Genomic DNA, 26970 nt, shown 5'->3' with positions numbered 1-26970 from the left:
GGGCTACGTGTGACTCCAGACTCTACTGCCAAGCTCTCGACCGTTTCCCATATCCCTGTTCCATATTTTTATCCAAATAACCACCCAGTGCCCCCTTCAATGACCCAACTGATGCCCCCACTGCATTTCTGTGTACTTTATCATGCCATCCTCTGACTGTCTGTTCCTGGTTCTTTGTCAGGGCCCAAGAGGGCTCGTGCTCGTCTGACATTCTTCTTGGCTGTACAGAAGCTTCTTCGAACAGGTCGGAAAAAGCAGGGAGTGCCAGGCAGGGAGAGGGAACAACATGCTCCATAGAAGTCTTCAAAAGAAACGCCGAGCAGTGCCGTCAAATCGCTTAGTTGCCTGACGTGTCAGCACAAAGCCACAGCTGGGGAGCACGACAAATGGAAGAACAATCATTTTTACAGAGCTGTGTGATTCAGATAATCAGTGGGGAGGAATGATTTTGCCTTGTTGAATTGATTGTGGATGTTTCAAGCTGAGAAATGCAGTGCATTAGAGTGTCACCGGGAATGTGAAGAGAGAAAACAAAGCACAGGAGAGTTACCAAGGGAGGATACGCATTTATTAACTGCACGTAGATTTAATTTTCTCACGCACACACACAGCACTTTCGTTTTTATTCATTCCTGACAAAGTAGGGTCACTGACAAAGCAAATATCCAGCACAGGTTCACTTGCACATCCATTAACTTGGTCGACTGTATCTGTTGCTCCCAATCAGGCCTTTCTACATCAGTGAGACCAAGCGTAGACTCAGAGGATGTTTTGTAGAGCATCTGCGCTCTGCATGTGACAAATGGCAACATTTTAACTCTCCCTCTCATTCCCTGGGTGACACGTCCATCTTGGGCCTCCTCCAGCGTCACCACCCGCACGCTGGAGGAACAACACCTCAGGTTCCATCTCGGGACCGTACAGTCCTATCGCCTCAACATAGAATTCACCAGTTTTAACATCTCTCCACCCACAGCCTCGTCCCATGTCCAACCCTCCCTCTCATCCCGCCTCCATGACCTGACGCAACCTGTCCATCATCTCTCCTACCGATCCGCTGCTCCCACTTCACTGACCAATCCCCACCACTCCCTACCTGCAGTCGCCTCTCACCGTCCCACCTACCTTCCCCAGCCCCACCCCTCCTCTCGCTATTTATTTCTGAGCTCCCTTCCCCCTCCCCATTTCTGAAGAAGGGTCCTGACCCAAAATGTCAGCCTTCCTGACCCTCTGATACTGCCTGTTCCTCTAGCTCCACACTGTATTGTCACTAACAAAGTTGGCTTTGGCTTATCATTCCTCATTGCCTGTGTAAAGACCTGTTGAGCTTTTCCAGGAAGTTTTGTTTTCGTTCCAGATTTACAGCATCCGCAGTTCTGTTAGTTTCCCCTTTAATAAGCAGCTTCTAAGAGTGAAGGGACTCTCTCATGGTGCTGTTAGGGAGGGAGTCCCAGGATTTTGACCCAGTGACATTGAAAGCAATGGCAATTTATTTCCAAGTTGGGACGGTGAGTGGCTTGGAGGGGAAGTTGCAGGCAGTGGTGTTGCCATGTATCTGCTGCCGTTGGCCTTTCAAGTCACAGGTTTGGAAGGCGCTGCCTGAGGACCCTTGGCAAATTTCTCTAGTGAGCATTGTGCATGCACTAACTACTGTTAGTGAGTGTTAGTGGAGGAGGTGAATATTGATGGTTTTGGTTATTGATGGTGACAATCAAGAAGGGCCCTTTACCCTGGATGGTGTCAAGTTTCTTGAGTGTTGTTGGAGCTGCACTCATCCAGACCTGTGGGCAGTATTCCATCATACTCCTGACTTGTGCTTTATGGATATGGAGTCAGGAGGTGAATTAATTTACAACAGAACATAAAAAAACTATTGATTAGGAGTTCAGACCCTCCCTAACCTGTTCCTCCTCTCACCTATCCCCTCCTACCACCTCAAGCCGCACCTCCATTTCCCACCTACCAACCTCATCCTGCCTCCTTGACCTGTCAGTCCTCCCCGGACTGACCTATCCCCTCCCTACCTCCCCACCTATACTCTCCTCTCCACCTAGCTTCTCCTCTACCCATCTTCAGTCCGCCTCCTCGTCTCTCCCTATTTATTTCAGAACCCTATCCCCATCCCCCTCTCTGATGAAGGGCCTAGGGCCGAAACGTCAGCTTTTGTGCTCCTGAGATGCTGCTTGGCCTGCTGTGTTCATCCAGCTTCACACTTTGTGATCTCAGAGGTTGAGCAAGTTGTAGGAGGATTACAGAGAGAGGGAGAAAGTGGTCACCATGGAGGAACCGAAAACAGGGTCGAGGTTTTTAAAATGAAATGAGCAGAAAGCAGTTTAAAAATACAAAGAGCCTCAAGAGGAAGTTACAGATTGAAACAAGCAGAAACAAGCTAAAACATAATGAAAAGACCAGAAATAATTTTACCTTTTGGCAGAATTGGAACTTCACTGAGACTGGTTAATATATTTCACAAGCAATTTCCCACATTATTGAGATGCTCATTTTTTGGATATTCCGTTGAAAGAACATATTTGTACCTGTAAATAAAAACCGAAAGAACGGCGAATGCTGTAAATCAGGAGCAAAAACCGAAGTTGCTGGAAAAGCTCAGCAGGTCTGGCAGCATCTGTGAAGAAAAAAACAGAGTTAATGTTTAATAGTCCCCATTAACAACTAACTATTCACCCTCCCAGCCTGATCATTATCAACTCCTTTGTCTGTCCAACTGGCTTTCTCCCTCTTTAGGCTCTATCTTATCGTTTACTCCCGACCCCGCCCACCTGCCTTTTTTCCGCATATAAACTGACGTTTTCCCAGCCGCCATCAGTTCTGAGGAAGGGTCACTAGACCTGAAATGCTAACTCTGTTTTTTTACTTTCACAGACACTGCCAGACCTGCTGAGCTTTTCCAGCAACTTTGTTCTCATTCCTTGTACAGGTGTTTATCAGAGCACTAACAGGGAAAATTAACAGCCAAAATTTTCTTTCAAATTTAAATGTGAGCTTTGTCATTTGTTCAGCTTGTCTCTTGCCAGACAGCAACATTATAGTAAGATCACGAGACTAATGATTCAGGAGTGCCAGGCTAATGTGTAGGGTTCAAATTCTCTTGTGGTAGTTGATAGATTTTTAGTTTAATGAATTAATCTGGGATTGAATACTAGTTTCAATGATGGTGATCAGAAAACTATTGTTTATTGTTGTTAAAAAGCTCATCTGGTTCGCTAATATCCTTTAGAATCACAGAATCTCTACAGTGTGGAAGCAGGCCATTTGGCCCATCAAGCCCATACTGACCTTCCAAAGGGCCTCTCCCCCCGCCACCCATAACTCCATATTTCCCATAATCCACCTAACAGACATATCATAGAAACATAAAATGAAGTGCACAAGTAGGCCATTTGGCCCTTTATGCCAGCACCACCATTCAAACCTGCTTTTACCTGGTCTGACCTACATGTGACTCCAAACCCATGGCAATGTGACTCTTGATGGAAATGGCTGAGGAAGCCACTCGGTTCAGGGGCAGGTAGGGATGTACAATGAATGGTGACCTTTCCATGACACTTAGATCCCATTTAAATCATGATTCAAATTGGTATGGGCATGGAGAGAGGGGAGTAGAAAGGGAGTAGGAGCACAGCTAGGGTATGGGGAGAAGGATTGAGAGCAGAGAGAGAGAGAGAGAGAGAGAGAGAGAATGGGGAAGGGGGAAGGGAGAGAGAGGCAGAGCAGGAACATGGAGTGAGAGAGTTGGAGAGCGGGAGTGGGGAGACAGAGAGAGAGCGAGAGAGAGCAGGGAGGGGGGGGAGAGAGAGCAGGGAGAGAGAGAGGAAGGAGGGAGAAAGAGAAAGCACAGGAGGAGAGAGTGTGGTGGAGAGAGAGAGCACAGAGAGAGAGACCACAGGTAGAGAGAGCGTGAGAGAATGGGGGTGGGTGGGAGAGAGAGAGCAGGAGCACAGAGGGAGCACTAGTAGAGTAGGGAGAGAGCTGGAGAATTAGAGACGCTAATCAATCTCTGCCTACTGCTCACTTACTTATTCTTGGCCATGGTTCCCTGGGCAGTCTGACATATAGGCCACCTACTCTCTGGCCATATATTGAGCCCTTACCCCCATAGGCTGGAGACTCGTTGCCCTGTATGTACACTGGCAGAGGTGCATGTGGTCGAATGTTGAAAATTCAAAACAATTCAATGTAATAAATTAGCGTGATCATCATTTATTTAATTTGACGAAATAAAAACATTCCATTTTGACCAGAAAAAACTTCCTTGCTACATTCATTGGAGACTTGTTGCCTCCAGTTTTAGACAGAGCCTTCATTTTAATTAAGTTCTAATTGTTTCTGACTCTTAGTATTTTCAACATCTCCAGCGTTGCACAACCCCTCTTGGACTAAGCCACAATATTTGCTGAGCTTCACTCTATCTCAGAAGGAAATCACGCAAGATCTTAGAAGGTTGTCTAAAGGAATAGAAAATACCTGCAGTTTTCAGCAGAACAACAATAAACAAACCATAACAGGGAAAATTCAACCGGGGGGTTCAAAGTGATAGAAAGAACTGCAGATAATAAAGTGTGAAGCTGGATGAACACAGCAGGCCAAGCAGCATCTCAGGAGCACAAAAGCTGACATTTCGGGCCTAGACCCTTCATCAGAGAGGGGGATGGGGAGAGGGAACTGGAATAAATAGGGAGAGAGGGGGAGGCGGACCGAAGATGGATAGAGGAGAAGATAGGTGGAGAGGAGAGTATAGGTGGGGAGGTGGACATTCCACTCCTGCACATCTCAGATGTCCGCGTTCTTCAAGGACTGTAACTTTCCCCCCACAGTGGTCGAGAACGGCCTTGACCATGTCTCCCACATCCCTCACACCCCGCCCCACAATAACCGCCCAAAGAGAATCCCTCTCATCCTCACATACCACCCCACCAACTTCCAGAAACAACACATCATCCTCCGTCACCTCCTCCATCTACAATCCGACCCCATCACCCAAGACATTTTTCCATCCCCATCCTTGTCTGCCTTCCGGAGAGACCACTCTCTCCGGGACTCCCTTGTCCGCTCCACACTCCCCTCCAACCCCACCACACCCGGCACCTTCCCCTGCAACCGCAGGAAGTGCTACACCTGCCCCCACACCTCTTCCCACACCCCCATCCCGGGCGCCAAGATGACTTTCCATATTAAGCAGAGGTTCACCTGCACATCTGCCAATGTGGTATACTGTATCCACTGTACCCAGTGTAGCTTCCTCTACATTGGGGAAACCAAGCGGAGGCTTGGGGACCGCTTTGCAGAACACCTCAGCTCGGTTTGCAACAAACAACTGCACCTCCCAGTCGCAAACCATTTCAACTCCCCCTCCCATTCTTTAGATGACATGTCCATCCTGGGCCTTCTGCAGTGCCACAATGATGCCACTTCCAGGTTGCAGGAACAGTAACTCATATTCCGCTTGGGAACCCTGCAGCCCAATGGTATCTATGTGGACTTCACAAGCTTCAAAATCTCCCCTTCCCCCACTGCATCCCAAAACTAGCCCAGCTCGCCCCCTGCCCCCACTGCATTACAAAACCAGCCCAGCTCATCCCCTTCCCCCACTGCATCCCAAAACCAGTCCAGCTTGTCCCCACCTCCCTAACCTGTTCTTCCTCTCACCTATCCTCTCCTCCCACCTCAAGCCGCACCTCCATTTCCCACCTACTAACCACATCCCACCTCCTTGACCTGTCCGTCCTCCCCGGACTGACCCATCCCCTCCCTACCTCCCCACCTATACTGTCCTCTCCACCTATCTTCTCCTCTATCTATCTTTGGTCTGCCTCCCCCTCTCTCCCTATTTATTTCAGAACCCTCTCCCCATCCCCCTCTCTGATGAAGGGTCTCGGCCCAAAACGTCAGCTTTTGTGCTCCTGAGATGCTGCTTGGCCTGCTGTGTTCATCCAGCTTCACGCCTTGTCATCTCGGATTCTCCAGCATCTGCAGTTCCCATTATCTCTGAAAGAACTGCAGATGCTGGAGCCAGAGGCGGCACAGTATGGAGCTGGAGGAACAGAGTAGGCCAGGCAGGAAAGGTGACGTTTCTGAAGAAGGGTCCCAACCCGAAACGTCAACTTTCCTGCTCTCCTGATGCTGCCTGGCCTGCTATGTTCCTCCAGCTCCACACTGTTATCTCTGAATCAAAGTGATAACTCATTTCACAGAAGGATATAGGCCCAAAATGTCAGCCTTCCTGCTCCTCTGATGCTGCTTGGCCTGCTGTGTTCATCCAGCTCTACACCTTGTTATCTCTGATTCTCCAGCATCTGTAGTTCCTGCTATCTCTACAGGAAAACCTGAACGGGTCTGGCAGCATCTATACTGAGAGAAGCAGAGCTAATGGTTTGAGTTCAGGCAGTGAAACAACTTCCAATTACAAACAAGAGGTTTGCACCTGAAATATTAACTCTGTTTCTCTCTGCACTGATGCTGGCTGAACTGTTGACTTTCTCCAGCTCTGAGAATTTTTATTACTTGTCCTGACAGCTCCCCAGACTCTGACAAAACACAATGAGTATCCTATGTAGGCGCGGTCTGAGATTTGGGCTTCGCCCATACTTCTGCAAAGGGCTCAGTGTGAGAGCAGGGGTAGGGGCTAAGTGTGTGAGCAGGAGGAAGGACTCAGTGTGGGAGTTGGGGTAAGGGTTCACTGTCGGTACGGGCGTACAGGGTTAGTTTGGGAGCAGGGGTAGGGCCTCAGTGTGGGAGTTGGGGCAGGGGTCAGTGTGTGAACAGGTTTGGGGCTCAGTGTGGGAGTTGGGGTAGGGGTTCAGTGTGTGAACGGGTTTTGGGCCTCAGTGTGGGAGTTGGGGTAGGGGCTCAGTGTGGGAGCTGGGGTGGGGACTCAGTGTGGGAGCTGGGGTAGGGGCTCAGTGTGGGAGCTGGGGTTGGGGCTCAGTGTGGGAGCTGGGGTAGGGGCTCAGTGTGGGAGCTGGGGTAGGGGCTCAGTGTGGGAGCTGGGGTTGGGGCTCAGTGTGGGAGCTGGGGTAGGGGCTCAGTGTGGGAGCTGGGGTAGGGGCTCAGTGTGGGAGCTGGGGTTGGGGCTCAGTGTGGGAGCTGGGGTAGGGGCTCAGTGTGGGAGCAGGGGTAGGGGCTTAGTGTGGGAGCAGGGGCAGGAGCTCAGTGTGGGAGCAGGGGTAGGGGCTCAGTGTGGGAGCAGGGGTAGGGGCTTAGTGTGGGAGCAGGGGCAGGAGCTCAGTGTGGGAGTTGGGGTAGCAGGTCAGTGTGGGAGCAGGGGCAGGAGCTCAGTGTAGGAGTTGGGGATAGGGCTCAGTGTGGGATTTGGGGTTGGGGCTCAGTGTGGGAATGGGGTTAGGGGCTCAGTTGGGAGCAGAGGTAGGGACATAGTGTGCATGCGGGGGTAGGGGCTCAGTGTTGGGGTGTGGGGGCTCAGTGGGGGAGCGAGTTTAGAGGGTCAGTGTGGGAAGAGGGGTCAGAATTCAGTTTGGGATTGGGGGTAGGGGATCATTATGGGAGTTGGGAATGGGGCTTAGTGTGGGAGCAGGCATAGGGGCTCAATGTGGAAGTTGGGGTTGAGGCTCAATGTGGGAGTTGGGGTAGAGGCTCAGTGTGGGAGTTGGGGTAGGGACTCAATGTGTGAGAAGGGGTCAGGGCTCAGTGTAGGAGCAGGGATAGGGGCTCAGTGTGGGAGTTGGGGTAGGGGCTCAGTGTGGGAGCAGGGGTAGGGACTCTGTGTGGGAGTTGGGGTAGGGGCTCAGTGTGGGAGTTGGGGTAGGGACTCTGTGTGGGAGTTGGGGTAGAGACTCAGTGTGGGAGTTGGGGTAGGGGCTTAGTGTGGGAGCAGGGGTAGGGACTCTGTGTGGGAGTTGGGGTAGGGGCTCAGTGTTGGGGGCTATGTGCTCAGTGCTTGTCTGCTGCAGGGAGCTCTAGGAGAGAGAATGTAATGTGTTTGTCTTTTGAACTTCTTGTTTTTCTGACTTTCTGACCTATGGTTCTACTGTCTATATCTGGAATGTAACTTTATTTCTTTGTTTCTCTGTACTTTTTACACTTCAAAAATATACTTTATTCATAAAAAAACTCTTTATATACATACATTAATACAAAATCAGTTCGATTCTGCACTGTTGCATATCAAGACACAAAATATTCAAGTTTGACTATGCACAGAACTAAAATCTGTCTTACACAAACAATACTAACATTTAAATATATTTGCTGCACTGGGAGCGTTCAATAACTGAATGGGACCCCATTTATTTTCATCAGGAAGACAGTGGTCTTTCCCCACTGGGCTTTGGTAACAGCTGCTCCAAGCTTCAATGCTGGACCTCGGAATGTGCCAGTCTACAACACTCTGCTCAGGTTCAGCTCCTTGCTCTGGAAGACCCACAAGGTTTGGGCAGACCCAAGAGAGTTTTCACTGAGTTGATAGTCTTCCAGGCACAGTTGATGTTTGTCTCTGTGTGCGTTGTGGGGAACAGACCATAGAGCACCGAGCCCCAGGTCAGGGAGCTGCTCAGGACACACCTTGACAAAACCCATTGCATCTTTCATTAGACTTCCTTTGCAAAGGCACATTCCAGCAGGAGATGTGCGACATGTAACAACATCTACCAACTCCCCGCAGCCCCCCCACCCCACCATCCCCACTAGCCCCCCCGCCGACACCCCCCACAGCCATTTTGACGTATGTGTTGGATGGCATAAGCTGACCAGACATACATAAAGAATCTCACCACCAGCCAAGGATTGTCTCCATTTCTCTGTATTCCGTAACCAAGAATTGCACCTGAGTACCTTTGTACCTAAGATGGTGTTGCAAGTGATAATGGGAACTGTAGATGCTGGAGAATCCAAGATAACAAAGTGTGAAGCTGGATGAACACAGCAGGCCAAGCAGCATCTCAGGAGCACAAAAGCTGACGTTTCGGGACTAGACTCTTCATCAGAGAGGGGGATGGGGAGAGGGTTCTGAAATAAAACAGGTTAGGGAGGTGGAGACAGGCTGGGCTGGTTTTGTGATGCAGTGGGGGAAGGGGAGATTTTGAAGCTTGTGAAGTCCATATTGATACCATTGGGCTGCAGGGCCTGGGCCTCCTGCATTGCCACAATGATGCCACCCGAAGGTTGCAGGAACAGCAACTCATATTCCGCTTGGGAACCCTGCAGCCCAATGGTATCAATGTGGACTTCACAAGCTTCAAAATCTCCCCTTCCCCCACTGCATCCCAAAACCAGTCCAGTTCTTCCCCTCCCTGCACTGCATCCCAAAACCAGCCCAGTTCATCCCCTCCCCCCACTGCATCCCAAAACCAGCCCAGTTCGTCCCCTCGCCCCACTGCATCCCAAAGCCAGCCCAGCTCTTCCCCTCCCCCCACTGCATCCCAAAACCAGCCCAGCCTGTCTCCGCCCCCCTAACCTATTCTTCCTCTCACCCATCTCTTCCTCCCACCTCAAGCCGCACCTCCATTTCCTACCTACTACCTCATCCCGCCTCCTTGACCTGTCAGTCTTCCCTGGACTGACCTATCCCCTCCCTACCTCCCCAGCTGCAAATCCTACCTTAGTTTACCTAATGTAAGGGAAACTATAAATAATGGCCCAGTCTCCAGCGTATTTACCCTCAAAGGAACCTTTATGCGCATTTGTAGAGGTTTCGCACCTGCAATAGAATAGAATAGAAATTTATTGTCACGTATACTTTTACATGAAAAATATAGCAAAAAGAGAATAAATGCACTGACATTGGAGGGGGTGCAGAGGAGCTTCACTAGGCTGATTCCAGAGTTGAAAGGGTTGGTTCAGGAGGTGAGATTAACTGGGATTATATTCACTCGGAATTCAGAAGAATGAGCGCGGACTTTATAGAAACATAAAATTATGAAGGGAATTGATAAGATAGAGGCAGGGAGGTTATTTCCACTGGTGGGTGAAAATAGAACTGGGGGCATAGCCTCAAAATAAGGGAGAGCAGGTTTAGGACTGAGTTGAGGAGGAACTTCTTCACCCAAAGGGTTGTGAATCCGTGGAATTCCCTGCCCAGTGAAGCAGCTGAGGCCACCTCATGAAATGTTTTTTTAAGCAAACATAGATAGATTTTTGAACAGTAAAGGAATTAAGGGTTATGGTGAGTGGGCAGGTAATTGGAGCTGACGTCACAAGAATGATCAGCCATGTCCTTATTGAATGGTAGAGCAGGACCGGAGGCCAGATGGTCTACTCCTGCTCCTATTCCTTATGTTCTCAAGATGCCCCACCATGGCACCTACATCAATGACAGAAGTCATACATAATAATAAAAAAAATGTAAAATTAAGACAAAATCCATCACTGTTCAGTTTGCGGCTCCTGGACTCAATGCTTACATTGGCATTGCACTAATATCCACATTGAAGAGGTCTCAATCTCCTCCACAGCGTCACTTTTCACAACTCCATTAAGTTTAAATTGGGGCATAGAGTGCGCATTTGTGACATCAGTAGATACAGCCTTGTCTAAAGCAGGAGTGATGAAGGGCCTAGGCCCGAAACGTCAGCTTTTGTGCTCCTAAGATGCTGCTTGGCCTGCTGTGTTCATCCAGCTCCACACTTTGTTAGCTCGGCCTCTCCCGCTGGACTTGATTCATGGTCCGTCCTCTGCCACAGACTACTGTTCAGCCTCTGAGGTGAGGAGGAATGGTGGGCAACTAAAACCCAAGCTATTAATAGTTAGTACCCAGGCAGCACATCGGTGTGCAAGCGGCATTGTTAACTTTTGAGGAACACAGAGGTTGGGGAGGATCTGGAATGTACTGCCTGGGAGGGCAAGACAGTTGGAAAACCTCATAACTTTTAAGAAAGTGCTTGGATGAGCACTTGAAATATCATCACATTCTAGGCTACCAGTCTACTGCGGGCCCGTGGGACCATAGTCATAGAGATATACAGCTTGGAAATAGACCTTTTGGTCCAATGTGTCCATGCTGACCAGATATCTTACATTAATCTGGTCTCATTTGCCAGCATTTGCCTCCAAACCCTTCCCTAACATGTGCCCATCCAGATGCCATTTAAATGTTGTAACTGTACCAGCCTCCACCACTTCCTCTGGCAGGTTGTTAGTTCAGATTTAGCGTAAACTTGGCATTGCAGATTTGATGGGCTGAAGGACACGCTTTGTACCCATTTGTTCTGTGATAACATGATGATAACAGTAGTTTCTCGTTCGTGTTACAAGGAGTTTGAGGATGACCGTAAACAAAGCTAGCAGGGCCTTCTCAGCCTGGGGCTGTGGTCTCAAACTCCAATTTCAGCGATGCGTTTTAAATTTAATACTACTTGCTGAAAAATACATTCATTTGCAGAGTCAATAGAACAAATCCTCCTGTTAGCACATGCAAAGAACCACATAATACCCCAAAGTATTTCTGTGAATTCTAATAACAATAATGACTTGTCAAATGAAGGTAACATTTTGGAGAGCAGTTGGTCCTGACATAATTCTGGTTTAATTTCCTTTCTGATAACAGGTTTCGGTTGCAACGCCAAGCTCAGTTCAGGATTTCTAATTGAAAAATTATAAAGACACAGATGTTGCAAATGTTGCATGGGATCAGCGACTTGAGAAGGCAACTCACCATTGTCTACTGAAGGACAATTATGGATGTGCAATAAATACAGTCATACAGCTTAGAAACCGGCCCTTCGGCCCATCACGTCCATGCTGACCAACAAACACCAAACTACACTAGTTCCATTTACCTGAACTGGGCCCATACTCTGCTATGCCTTGGCGTTTTAAGTGCTTATCCAGATGCTCCTTAAATGTTACAAGAGTGCCTGCCTCTGATACCTTTTCAAGCAGCATGCTCCATATATCTACCACTCTCTGGATGAAAACTACTTTTTTCAGATTCCCCTAAACTACTTACACCATATAGGATCATAGAATTGCTACAATATGGAAGCAGGCCATTTGGCGCATTGACTTTCCATAGAGTATCCCATCCAGACCCAGCCCTCCCATACCCTATCGCTGTAATCCTGCATTTCCCATGGCAATGCCACCTGACTGACACACCTTTGGATTGTGGGAGGAAACCAGAAAACCCAGCAGAAACTCATTCCAGACACGGGGAGAATGTGCAAATTCCAGGCAGTTTGAACCCAGGTCCCTGGATCTGTGAGGCAGCAGTGCTAATCACCGAGTCACCATGCGATTCCATCTTTAAACATATGCCCCCCTGGAATAATACTGACCTCACCATTGAAGCCCATATCCTATCTATGAGTGAGAATTGAATGATACTGTACAATACTGAAAGCAAAAAACGCTGGGGATCACAGCAGGCCAGGCAGCATCCACAGTGTGAAAGCAATCTATACATTTAGAGATTATCTAACTCCTCATTAGAACTACATCTAGACTTAAAATGTTAGCTTGCTCTCTCTCCATGGATGCTGCTTGGCCTGCTGTGAATTCCAGCATTTTTTGTTTTTGGTACAGATTCCAGCATCTGCAGTAATTTGTTTTAACACGGTACACTATCTATGCACCTTCAGGACAGACACACCCCTCTATTCTGGAAAGGTCTTATACCAAATCTCTGGAATGGATGTTATGGTCAGGGCTATGGTAGCATGGGCTGGGGATGTTGGTTGGTTGGTTGGTTGAGGAGGTGCATTGGACATTAGGATTGGAATGACTCGATCATTCATTTCTCCCGTTCCCTGTCTGCATGTTTAATTAAAATTGACAGAGGCAGAAGAAGTTTTTGAAAATTGCAGACCTCAAAGCCTAGTGATATAATTGCCAGACGATTAGTCCAGAAACAGAGGTAATACTCTGGGGACCTGAGTTCAAATCATGTCAGGACAGATATTTGAATTCAATAAAAATGATGATCATGAAATGGAAAAACCCATTTGGCTCATTAGGGCGGCACGGTGGCTCAGTGGTTAGCACTGATGCTTCACAGCACTAGGGACCTGAGTTCAATTCCACTCTTGGCCTACTATCTGTGTGAAGTTTGCACATTCTCCCCGTGTCTGCGGGGGTTTCCTCCGGGTGCTCCGGTTTCATCTCACAGTCCAAAGATGTGCAAGTTAGGTGGACTGGCTATGCTAAATTGCCCGTAGTGTTCAGGGGTCTGCAGGTTAGGTGGGCTATAGGGGGATGGGTCTGGGTGTACCCTCCAAGGGCTGGTGTGGACTTGTTGAGCTGAAGGGCCTGTTTCCACACTGTAGGGATTCTATGATAGAAAGCAGCGAAATGTGGAAGTGTCCAATGTGTAGATTGGTTGAGATGATTAGCTAAAATGTATTAATATGAAATGACAATATTTTAAGTATTTCTTAAATATTGTAGCGGTACCTGCCAACTTGCAGATATGGAGAAAGATAGCCTGATAATGTGGGAGGAAACTGTTGGGGTACATATGACTCCAGACCCACAACAACGTGATTGACTCTCCGGACAATGACACCCACATCCTGTAAATGAGCATAAACTGGCAAGAGCACTTTGCTTCACAAAGCACATTCAGCAAGCAATCGCTTGCCTTTTAACTCAGAGACACAACTTTATTGGAGCATTATGGCCTTCAGAATGCGAAAACTTTTTGATCGAGCAGATAAGGGGTTTCAATTGGGATAACGAGATGTGGAGCTAGTTGAACGCAGCAGGCCAAGCAGCATCAGAGGAGCAGGAAGGCTGACATTTCGGGCCTAGGACATTCTTCAGAAATGGGGGAGGGAAAGGGGATTCTGAAATAAATAGGGAGAGAGGGGGAGGTGGATGGAAGATGGATAGAGGAGAAGATAAGTGGAGAGGATACAGACAGGTCAAAGAGGTGGGGATGGAGCCAGTAAAGGTCAGTGTAGGTGGGGAATTATGGATGGGATAAGTCAGTCTAGGGAGGACGGACAGGTCAAGGGGGAGGGATAAGGTTAGTAGGCAGGAGTTTGGGCTGGGGCTTGAGGTTGGAGGAGGAAATAGGTGGGAGGAAGGACAGGTTAGGGAGACCAGGACAAGCTGGGCTGGTTTTGGGATGCAGTTGATGAGGAAAGTCTTCTTGAGGCCTGGGATGGGGATGAGGGAGCAGGTGTGGGGGCAAGTGTAGTACTTCCTGCAGTTGCAGGGAAAAGTGCCGGGAGTGGTGGGGCTGGAGGGGAGTGTGGAGCGGACAAAGGAGTCACAGAGAGAGTAGGCCCTCCGGAAAGCAGACAAGGGTGGGGATGGAAATATGTCTTTGGTGGTGGGATTGGATTGCAGATGGTGAAAGTGTCGGAGGATGATGTGTTGGACTCAGAAGTTGGTGGGGTGATACGTGAAGATGAGGGGCTTTCTGTTTTAGTTGTTATTGTGGGGAGGGGATGTAAGGGATGTGTTGCAGGAAATGCAGGAGACACGGTCAAGGGCGTTCTTGACCACTGCAAGGGGGAAAGTTCCACTTCTTGAAAAACAAGGACATCTGAGATGTATGGGAGTGGAATGCTTCATCCTGGGAGCAGATGTGGTGGAGGTGAAGGAATTGGGAATAGGGGATGGCATTTTTGCAGGAAGGTGGGTGGGAGGAGGTGTATTCTAGGTAGCTGTGGGAGTCGGTGTGCTTTAAATGGATATCAGGTTCCAGGTGGTTGCTAGAGGTGGAAATAGAGAGTTTTCAGAGATGGTCCAGGTGAATTTGAGGCTGGGGTGGAACGTGTTGGTGAAGTGGATGAATTGTTTGAGCTCCTCGTGGTGGGGTTTGGGGCCAGTGTAGGTACGGAAGGGGTGATAATGGGAACTGCAGATGCTGGAGAATCCAAGATAACAGAGTGTGAAGCTGGATGAACACAGCAGGCCAAGCAGCATCTCAGGAGCACAAAAGCTGACATTTCGGGCCTAGACCCTCTAGGCCTGAAACGTCAGCTTTTGTGCTTCTGAGATGCTGCTTGGCCTGCTGTGTTCATCCAGCTTCACACTTTGTTATCTAGGTACGGAAGGGGGACTGTTCCACGTAACCTACAAAGAGGCAGTCATAGCTTGGGCCCATGCGGGTACCCATGGCCACCCACTTAGTCTGTAGGAAGTGGGAGGAATCGAAAGAAAAGTTGTTAAGGGTGAGGACGAGTTTGGCTAGGCAGATGAGGGTGTCGGTGGAGGGGGTCTGGTTGGGCCTGTGGGCCAGGAAGAAGTGGAGGGCCTTTGGGCCATCTGCATAGGGAATGCAGGTGTATAGGAACAGGACGTCCAAGGTAAAGATGGAGGGAGTCAACAATTTGAGTCGATAGACTAAACATAATTAAAGGCAAATGAACTAAAAGGAAATGAGAATAGCATCTTTTTTCCACTGAGACTGAGTTGCTATGATATGGAATTTACTGTGTGAAAGGTGGAAGCAAATTCAATGGTAATTTTCAAAAGGACATTAGATATGCATTTGAAAAGAATTTCTGTTCCTGAGCCTCAGGGCAATGAAAAATGATTTTAGTGAAATGTTGGAATTGTTCCTTTTGAATACACAACAAAGAAACAGACCTCTCAACTAAACTGGCCAATTTATCCTGAATGACCCTCCTCCCACTTCATTGATTTTAGCTCACACTACCAGCATGTGTAATTGCCTCACTTTGCTTTAGTGTGTTTAAGGTATTCATCTCAAACAATCTGCATAGTAGCTACTTCCACATTTCCCTGCCTTATTGAGGAAAGGAGTCAGTTCTCAAACAAAGATTTTGGGAACTGCAAGTGCTGGAGAATCCAGGATAACAAAGTATGGGGCTGGATGAACACAGCAGGCCAAACAGCATCCTGGGAACACAAAAGCTGATGTTACAGGCCTAGACCCTTCGTCAGAAAAGGGTCTCGGCCCGAAACGTCAGCTTTTGTGCTCCTGAGATGCTGCTTGGCCTGCTGTGTTCATCTAGTTCTCAAACAAAATCTAAGTCCTCTCCTGGGACTGACTTTGTGATAGTTTTGTGCGCTTGTGCTTTTGTGTGTGTGTGTATCAGGGTGTGCGTGCTTGATATATTTATTTGTGTGTGTGTGTGTTTGTACATTTGTGCAATTTTGTGCGTGTATTTGTGAGTGTGTTTTTATGTGTGTGCATGTGTGTACATGTGAGTATGTGGACGTGTGTGTGTGTGTGTGTGTGTGTGTGTGTGTGTGTATGTGGCTGTGTGCATGTGTGTGCGTGTTTGTGTGTGTGCATGTGTGTGTGTGAGTGTGTGCGTGTGAGTGTGCGTGCGTGTGTGTCTGTGTGCGTGTGTGCATGTATGTGCGTGTGTGTGCGTATGTATGAGTGTGTGAGTGAGTGTGTGTGTGTGTATGTGTAAGTGTGTGTGTGTGTGTGTGAGTGTATGTGTGCGTTTGAGCGTGTGTGTGTGAGTGTGTGTGTGTACGTGTGTGTGTGTGTGTGTGTGTGTGAGTGTGAACATATAAAACATTAATAGAACATCACAGCACAGTACAGGCCATTCGGCCCTCAATGCTGTGCCGACCTGTCATACCAATCTCAAGCCCATCTAACCTACACTATTCCATGTACGTTCATATGCTTGTCCAATGATGACTTAAATTTACTTAAAGTTGACGAATCTACTACCGTTGCAGGCAAAGCGTTCCATTCCCTTACTACTCTCTCAGTAAAGAAACTACCTCTGACATCTGTCCTATCTCTTTCACCCCTCAATTTAAAGCTATGCCCCCTCGTGCTCGCCATCACCATCCTAGGAAAAAGGCTCTCCCTATCCACCCTATCTAACCCTCTGATTATTTTATATGTCTCAATTAAGTCACCTCTCAACCTTTTTCTCTCTAACGAAAACAGCCTCAAGTCCCTCAGCCTTTCCTCGTAAGACCTTCCCTCCATACCAGGCAACATCCTAGTAAATCTCCTCTGCACCCTTTCCAAAGCTTTCACATCCTTCTTGTAATGCGGTGACCAGAACTGTACACAATACTCCAAGTGCGGCCGCACCAGAGTTTTGTACAGCTTCACCATAACCTCATGGTTCCGGAACTTGATCCCTCTATTAATAAAAGCTAAAACACTGTATGCCTTCTTAACAGCCCTGACAACCTGGGTGGCAACTTTCAAGGATCTGGGTACATGGTCACTGAGATCTCTCTGCTCATCTACACTACCAAGAATCTTACCATTAGCCCAGTACTTTGCATTCCGGTTACTCCTACCAAAGTGCATCACCTCACACTTGTCTGCATTAAACTCCATTTGCCACCTCTCAGCCCAGCTCTGCAGCTTATCTATGTCTCTCTGTAAGCTACGACATCCTTCGTCACTATCCACAACTCCACCGTCCTTAGTGTTGTCTGCAAATTTACTAGCCCATCCTTCTACGCCCTCATCCAGGTCATTTATAAAAATGACAAACAGCAGTGGACCTAACACCGACCCTTGCAGTACACCACTAGTAACTGCTCTCCAGGGTGAACATTTCTCATCAACCACCACCCTCTGTCTTCTTTCAGCAAGCCAATTTCTGATCCAATCTGCTATATCTCCCACAATCCCATTCCTCCACATTTTGTACAATAGCCTATTGTGGGGAACCTTTTCGAAAGCCTTGCTGAAATCCATATACACCACATCAACCGGTTTACTCTCATCGACCTGTTTGGTCACCTTCTCAAAGAACTCAATAAGGTTTGTGAGGCACGACCTACCTTTCACAAAACCGTGCTGACTATCCCTAATCAATTTATTCTTTTCTTGATGATTATAAATCCTATCCTTTATAACCTTTTCCAACACTTTACCAACAACTGAGGTAAGGCTCACTGGTCTATAATTACCAGGGTTGTCTCTACTCCCCTTCTTGAACAGGGGAACCATATTTGCTATCCTCCAGTCGTCTGGCACTATTCCCGTAGACAATGACGAGTTAAAGATCAATGCCAAAGGCTCAGCAATCTCCTCCCTGGCTTACCAGAGGATCCTAGGATAAATCTCATCCGGCCCAGGGGACTTATCTATCTTCACACTCTGTAGGATTTCTAATACCTTGTGAACCTCAATCCCACCTAGTCTAGTAGCCTGTATCTCTGTATTCTCCTCGACAACATTGTTGTTTTCTAGAGTGAATACTGTCAAAAAATATTTATTTAGTGCTTCCCCTATCTCCCCTGACTCCACACACAACTTCCCACTACTATCCTTGATCGGCCCTAATCTTACTCTCGTCATTCTTTTATTCCTTAAATGTCTATAGAAAGCCTTAGGGTTTACCCTGATCCTATCCATAAACAACTTCTCATGTCTCCTCCTGGCACTTCTGAGCTCTCTCTTTAGGTCTTTCCTGGCTACGTTGTAACCCTCAAGCACCCTAGCTGAGCCTTCACATCTCATCCTAACATAAGCCTTCTTCTTCCTCTTGACCAGAGATTCCACTTCCTTCGTAAACCACAGCTCCTGCGCTTTACAGCTTCCTCCCTGCCTGACAGGTACATACTTATCTAGGACACACAGGAGCTTTTCCTTGAATAAGCTCCACATTTCTAATGTGCCCATCCCCTGCAGTTTCCTTCCCCATCCTATGCTCCCTAAATCTTGCCTAATCTCATTGTAATTGCCTTTCTCCCAGCTATAACTCTTGCCCAGTGGTATACACCTATCCCTTTCCATCACTAAAGTAAACATAACAGAATTGTGATCGCTATCACCAAAGTGCTCACCTACTTCCAAATCTAACACCTGGCCAGGCTCATTACCCAGTACCAAATCTAATGTGGCTTCGCCTCTTGTTGGCCTATCTACATACTGTGTTAGGAAGCCCTCCTGCACACACTGGACAAAAACTGACCCATCTATAGTACTCGAACTATAATGCTCCCAGTCAATATTTGGAAAGTTGAAGTCCCCCATGACAACTACCCCGTCTCTCTCATTCCTATCGAGAATCATCCTTGCTATCTTTTCCTCTACATCTCTGGAACTATTTGGAGGCCGATAGAAAACTCTCAACAGGGTGACCTCTCCTTTCCTGTTTCTAACCGCAGCCCATACTACCTCAGTTGACGAGTGTGTGTGTGTGTGTGAGATTTAGAGTGTGTGTGCATGTGAGAGAGTGTGTTTGTGCGCGTGTGTCTGTGCGTGTTTTTATGTGTGTGCATGTGTGCACATGTGAGTATGTGTGTGTGTGTGTGTGTGTGTATGTCACTGTGTGCGTGCTTGTTTGTGTGTGTGAATGTGATTGTGTGCATGTGTGTGCGTGTTTGTGTGTGTACGCATGTGTGTGTGTGTTTGCATGTGTGTGTGTGCATGTGTGCGTATGTGTTCATGTGTGTGTGTGCCTCTGTGTGTGTGTGTGTGTGTGTGTGTGTGTGTGCATGTGTATGTGCATGTGTGTGAGCATACGTGTGTGCGTACGGATGCTCAGGTGTGAGCATGTGTGTCTGTGTGTGTGTGTGTGTGTGTGTTTGGATCACCTTTTGATGAAAGGTTGTCTAGGCTGTGCCTATATCCATTGGAGTTTCAAAGAATGAGATTCAATCTTGTCGAAACATATGAAAACTTGAAGAGTTTTGCCAGGATGGTTACTGAAAGCGTGTTACTCCTTGCGGGAGCAACTAGATCTAGAGGGATCAAGTTTAAAAATAAGGAGCTTCCCATTTAAGATGGTGTTGAGGAGAATTTATTTTTCACATGGATGGGGTCAGAAGCCTGTGGAGCTCTTCCCCAGAGAGTGCTGGAGGTGGGCACATTGGACACTTTCACGGTAAAGGGCTTGAGAAGCAAGGAAGTCAAAAGGTTTTGGGTGTTGTGTGGGCTGTAAAGTAGGGTGGAGGCTGCAGTCAGACCATTCATGGCCTTCTTGAATGCCGGACCTGACCTGAGGGGTGGAATGGCCTCTGCTGGTTGAATGCAGTGGTTCATCATCACATTCTTCAGAGCAAGCTGGGATAGCCCATGTGGTGGGAGCCTTGTCAGGAATATTCACATTCCATGCCATGAACAGAGAGGGTAAGGTGCGAACCTCTCATGACACCACCTTTTTAAGAGAGATGTAATTTTTAAACCTGCCCTTCATTGGTTTTGTAGAAAATTGAATGAATTTCCTCACTATTTGTTACTGCTAACATTTCTTGTCTGGTACAGGACAATCTGAACACAATGATTTCTATCAAACTCTACCTCTGAAGATAGGTAAGAATATGAGTTTTGTAATGGGCAAGAGAATAATTTGCATTTTGAATTTCCCACTGGGTTCTTTGTAATACAAGACCAAAAGAGGAGAATAGCTTGATTCAGATTTATAAAGGAAATTACACACAACAATTCAGCTCTTGCTAATATAACTATCTCCAGTGCTCTGTCTGGAGCACTCTGCCTTAAGGCATTTGGCTAATTAGTACAGCAGGCCAAGCAGCATCATAGGACAAGAAAGCTGATGTTTTGGCCCCAGACCCGTCTTCGGTCTTGGCCTGAAACGTCAGCTTTCCTGCTCCTCTGATGCTGCCCGGCCTGCTGTGTTCATCTAGCTCCACACCTTGTTATCTCGGATTCTGCAGCATCAGCAGTCCCTATTATCTCTGGCTAATTAGTACATTGTCTTGTGTTGTTTTCCATTGAAATATGTTTAAAGCTCATGCTCATGTTAATTTGAAGCTGCAAAAAGATTAGATTTATATCATGCCTTTGGTAGATCAAGCTGTTCGAGGATGTTTCAATGGAATGTCACTGTTTATGGCCATGCCCTCTGCCTGTGCTCTCTGGTCATACCCACTCCATTAAGCTGAAGCTCCTTTCGAACTGCTGGCCTGATGTGCAGGGAACAGCACTTGGGCAGGTGGTAGTAAAGGACAACCGCTTATCACTTCAAACCAAAACAAAATCGCAAGAGATACTCAGCAGGTCTGGCATATCTGTGGAGAGGAAGCAGTCAATGCTAGAGTTCCAGTGACCCTTCAGTTCCTGGTCTAACTCCAGATCTAGTTTATCTTTTATCTTTCAAGAGATATGTGGGCATCATAATGTGAGGTCAGAATTTGTTGTCCATCTCCAATTGCTCTTGAATGACTTGTTAGGCTATTTCCTCCAAGCATATGAACTGGGAGCAGGAGTAGGCCATTCAGCACCACCATTCCAGGGGGCGTGATGGCCTAGTGGTATTATTGCTGGACTGTTAAATCCACACACCCAGAAATGCACCTGGGTTCAAATCCTGCCACAGCAGATGGTGGAATTTGCATTCAATATTAAAAATGTGGAGTAAAGAGTTCAATGATGATCATGAAGCCATTGTTGATTGTCAAGAAAAAAAAATTATTCACTAATATCCTTTAGGGAAGGAAACAGCCATCCCTACCTGGCCTGACCTACATGTGACTCCAGACCAATAGCAATGTGGTTGACTCTTAACTGCCCTCTGGGCAATTAGGGATGGACAATAAATGCTGGCCTAGCCAGCGATGCCCTCATCTTTGAATGATAAAAAAAAAGGCTGACCTAATTGCAATAAATTTTCACCTCTGGCTTAAACAGAATCTGCCTACAAATACCTTAAAAGTATTCGCGGACACTGCTTCCACAGCCTTTTCAGGAGAAAGATCCAAAGAAACACGATGGTAAGACAGAAAAGTTTCACCTAATTTGATTTAAAGGGGGAGGTCTCATGATTTTTAAACCGTGACCTTTAGTTTTAGCTTCAAACACAGGAGGAAACATCCTTTCCCTATTTAATCTGTCAAGACCTTTTGTCCCTCAGGCCTTTCGTGTTTTAGTCACATCATCTCTTACTTTTCTAAACTCTGTTAGAGAGAAGCTTAGTCTGTCAGACCTTCTCACATCAGACAAGCATTTTCCCCCCACCCCCAACTAACCCCTCCATTCCAGCTATTAGTTGGGTAAATCTTTTCTGAATCCAACTCTTTTTATCTCCATCCTTAATTAAGGCGACAAAACTGCCCAGAGTGCTCCAGACGCAGTCTCACCAGTGCCATGTATAATGGAAGTGGAACATTCTTACTTTTGTATTCAGTTCCCCTCATGATAAATAATAGCTTTCTGTTATCTTTCCTAATTGTTTGCATTGCCTGCTGTTGACCTTCTGCGACTAAAGTATGAGGACGCTTGGTCCCCTCCACATCTGGATGAAGGGTCTAGGCCTGAAACATCAGCTTTTGTGCTCCTGAGATGCTGCTTGGCCTGCTGTGTTCATCCAGCTCCACACTTCGTTATCTTGGATTCTCCGGCATCTGCAGTTCCCATTATCACTGGAGGTCAGGAACTGGTTGGGAGAAAATTGCTTTTTAACAAATAGACATCCTTTTTGATAATAAGGGAAAATTTGGCTTTAAGGCAGCTGCCTTCTTGTCTCAGTCAGAAGGTCATGGGTTCAAATCTGACACCAGGAAATCGAGCATGTAGTCTGCGCTGATAATCAGAGGCAGTTCATCAAAAACAGTGAAAGGGAAGCGTTTGAAAGGAGCAGAGGAGGGAAGGCTGGTGCTGGCATCACTGCAGGAACATGTTCCTCATGGGCAGAGAGCAGAGAACCAGAAACAACTTCAGTATAAAATACCCCCACTCAACATTCAACTGAGACTCCTGTGAAGGTGTGAGGATTGACAGAATGGTATCACACTGACTCAACACAGGCTGCTAAGCAGCCCCAACACTTTGTTGAGGTAACGTTTTGATCGTGCTGTACATGACCTGGGAATGTCCTGACCAAGAAAATTGCCGCTCCCCGCCGCTGATATCCTGCAACTTACAGATTTACAGGTTAGGTCAAGCTACAAAGTGACAAAGAGGATTGACAAAGGCAGAGCGGTGGACTTTGTCCATATAGTCTTTGTCAGAAATCACACAATACCAGGTTATAGCCCAACAAGTTCATTTGAAAACACAAGCTTTCGGAGCCTCATTCCTTCTTCAGGTGATAGTCACATATGGATTTCAGGAAAGCGTTCAACAAGGTTCAGCATGGTATATTGGTTAGCAAGATCAGATCACATGAAATACATCTGAATCTTAACTCCACCTGCCCAATTTGGTTGCATGGCCCATAAGACGAGAAGAGATAGAAACAGGAGTAGTTAACAAAGTGTGAAGCTGGAGATGAAGAGGTCGAGGGAGGGTAGGAGGCCTGGGGGTGGTGTCCAGGAGGAGGACTTGTGTTGGAGGCGGGTGAAGGGGTCAGTGGAGGGACGGTTAGGCTCCCGGTTTAAGAAGTAAGAGGCGAAGGCAGCGGAAAAACTGATTGCGTGGAACAGTCCCTCTTCCATACCTACACTGGCCCCAAACCCCACCTCTTCCTCCGTTACATTGAAAACTGTATCGGCACCACCTCTTGCCCCCAAGAGGAGCTCGAACAGTTCATCCACTTTACCTACACCTTCCACCCAACCTCAAGTTCACCTGGACCATCTCCAACACATCCCTCATCTTCCTGGAACTCTCTGTCTCCATCTCAGGCAACCACCTAGAAACTGATATCCTCTTCAAGCCCACCAACTCCCACAGCTACCTAGAATACACATTCTCCCACCCACCTTCCTGCAAAAATTCCATCCCCTATTCCCAATTCCCAATTCCTTTGCCACCGCCGCATCTGCTCCCAGGATGAGGCATTCCACTCCCGCACATCCCAGATGTCCGCGTTCTTCAAGGACTGCAACCTCCCCCCTGCAGTGGTCGAGAACGCCCTTGACTGTGTCTCCCGCATTTCCCACAACACATCCCTCACACTCCGCCCCAGCAATAACCGCCCTAAGAGAATCCCCCTCATTCTCACATACCACCCCACCAACCTCTGGATACAACGCATCATCCTCCAACACTTCCGCCATCTACCATCCGACCCCACCACCCAAGACATTTTTCCATCCCCACCCTTGTCTGCCTTCCGTTAGGGTTAGGGTTAGGGTTAGGGTTAGGGTTAGGGTTAGGGTTAGGGTTAGGGTTAGGGTTAGTCTCTCCGTGACTCCCTTGTCCGCTCCACACTCCCCTCCAACCCCACCACACCCGGCACCTTCTCCTGCAGTGCCACAATGATGCCACCCAAAGGTTGCAGAAACAGCAACTCATATTCCGCTTGGGAACCCTGCAGCCCAATGGTATGAATGTGGACTTCTCAAGCTTCAAAATCTCCCCTTCCCCCATTGCATCCCAAAACCAGCCCAGCTCATCCCCTCCCCCCACTGCATCACAAAACCAGCCCAGCTCGTCCCCGCCTCCCTAACCTGTTCTTCCTCTCACCTATCCCCTCCTCCCACCTCTAGCTGCACTTCCATTTCCCACCTACCAACCTCATCCCGCCTCCTTGGCCTGTCCATCTTTCCTGGACTGACCTATCCCCTCCCCACCTCCCCACCGATACTCTCCTCTCCACCTATCTTCTCCTCTATCCATCTTCAGTCCGCCTCCCCCTCTCTCCCTATTTATTTCAGAACCCTCTCCCCATCCCTCTCTCTGATGAAGGGTCTAGGCCCGAAACATCAGCTTTTGTGCCCCTGAGATGCTGCTTGGCCTGCTGTGTTCATCCAGCTTCACACTTTGTTATCTTGGATTCTCCAGCATCTGCAGTTCACATTATCTAGGAATAGGAGTAGTTTACTCAGCACCTTGAGTATGCTGCACCATTCAATAGGATTATGGCTGATCCGACATTCCTCATCCGCTTTCCTGCCCTTTCCCCCAACCCTCGATTTCCCCAATATCGATCTGAGCCTGAAATATACATAAGGAACTCTGCCCAAACAGCTAACAGTTGTCACAACCCTGAATATATTTAGCTAAGATAAGTATGTCAACGTCTGTTCCTGAAATTTTCAATTGGCATCTGGCCTCAATAGCTGCTTTGGATAGTGAGTTCAAGAAATCCACTGACCTTTTAGCCTGATACAACAGGCAGAGCCAAGCAATGTTCAGGATCGTGATGAGACTGGAAAATGTAGACTTTGACAGCTTTCCCACAACAATATGGCCTGTTCTTTAAGGAGCTTAATTTCCAAATGAAGCAACATCACCATTGTTTCAATGAACAAGTAGTCAGTCTGTAGAACAAACCTCCCAACAAAGATTGTGGTATTTGGCATCATTAGTCATTAAGTGCAAATTCAATCAGTTAAACTTAACATTTTGTATCCCGGAGGGAACAGGTGACTTTGATCCTATAGTTCTTGTTGTATGTCATATCACATCTCTTCAGAGATTAAACTAATTCCTGTGTATGAGAGAAATTTAAATACAGTGCCTGATAATATCTCGGAAATTGCAAAATATCTGATCTCTTGCTTACAGTCCAGGTCTTTCCTTAACTTTGTTTACTTTTCACAAAGTCCACACCAATCAAGCACAGTGACCAATAAAAGCAATCAGATTTATGTTACAGAACAACTAAACACTACACCCAACACGTCTACAACACTGCTGGGGAAGTTAATAGAGGCCGGAAACCTTACAGACTTTAAAAAATATTTGAACGAGCTCTTAAAATATCGTAACGTTCAAGGATATGGGATAAGTGCAGGAAATTGGGATTAGTGCACCTTTAATGGTAGTTATTGTCAGTGCAGACCCAATGGGCTGAAGGGCCTTTTCTCCATTGTATGAATCTATGACTCTATGTCTATGCTTACAGTTCACAAAGCTCCCCATCACCAGGATGCTCCTTGTTTCAGAGCTGTGTTGGTGTAGAATAATTAAGAGGGATTAGAGCATTTTGTGTTTGATGAACAGCTCTGTTAACTGTATAAATTGTGACTGGCAGGATCGGTAAAAGATGATCTAGATGAGGTTGAGTCTTTTAGAACATAGAACATAGAACATGACAGCACAGTACAGGCCATTCGGCCCTCAATGTTGTGCCGACCTATCATACCGATCTCAAGCCCATCTAACCTACACTATTCCATGTACATTCATATGCTTATCCAATGACGACTTAAATGTACTTAAAGTTGGCAAATCTACTACTATTGCAGGCAAAGCGTTCCATTCCCTTACTACTCTCTCAGTAAAGAAACTACCTCTGACATCTGTCCTATATCTTTCACCCCTCAATTTAAAGCTATGCCCCCTCGTGCTCGCCGTCACCATCCTAGGAAAAAGGCTCTCCCTATCCACGCTATCTAACCCTCTGATTATTTTATATGTTTCAATTAAGTCACCACTCAACCTTCTTCTCTCTAACAAAAACAACCTCAAGTCCCTCAGCCTTTCCTCATAAGACCTTCCCTCCACGCCAGGCAACATCCTAGTAAATCTCCTCTGCACCCTTTCCAAAGCTTCCACATCCTTCTTATAATGCGGTGATCAGAACTGTACACAATACTCCCAAGTGCGGCCGCACCAGAGTTTTGTACAGCTTCACCATAACCTCTTGGTTCTGGAACTCGATCCCTCTATTATTAAAAGCTAAAACACTGTATGCCTTCTTAACAGCCCTGTCAACCTGGGTGGAAACTTTCAAGGATCTGTGTACATGTTCGATCAACAATTCCTCATGTCACTGTAGCCATCTTTTATAACCTCAACGTGTTCAAATAACTTCATAATAAGTGCTTCAATAATGTAGAAAGCACAGCAGTCAAGTTGGAAAGCAACAAGCTCCGATAGATCATCTGGCTTCTCTCCATCTTGAGGAATGAATACTCCTCAGGAAACAAGCTTCTTTGAGGTAAAGTCATTAGATATGTCACAACCACCCAAGGAAATGGACAGGATCTTTAATTATCATCTTCTCTGGAAACCAACGCGTCCAACAGTGCAGCACTTCCTCCGTACCGTACTGGGAGGGTTTGTAGTTGAGTCTATGGAATGAGTCTTCTGACCCAGAGGTGAGAATGCTCCTCAGTGAGTCTCCACATCTGGCACTACCCTGCCATTGTAGCAGGCATAGGGACAAGGAGTTTTTTTTTATTTATTCACGGGATGAGGGCATCGCTGGCTAGGCAGCATTTATCATGCATCCCTAATTGTCCAGTTAAGAATCAACCAGATTGCTATGGGTCTGGAGTCACATGTAGGCCAGA

Source organism: Stegostoma tigrinum, chromosome 6 (assembly GCF_030684315.1).
Source record: "Stegostoma tigrinum isolate sSteTig4 chromosome 6, sSteTig4.hap1, whole genome shotgun sequence".
Taxonomy (NCBI): Eukaryota; Metazoa; Chordata; class Chondrichthyes; order Orectolobiformes; family Stegostomatidae; genus Stegostoma; species Stegostoma tigrinum.
The sequence above is the reverse complement of the archived record's forward strand: the minus strand, read 5'-3'. Positions refer to the sequence as shown.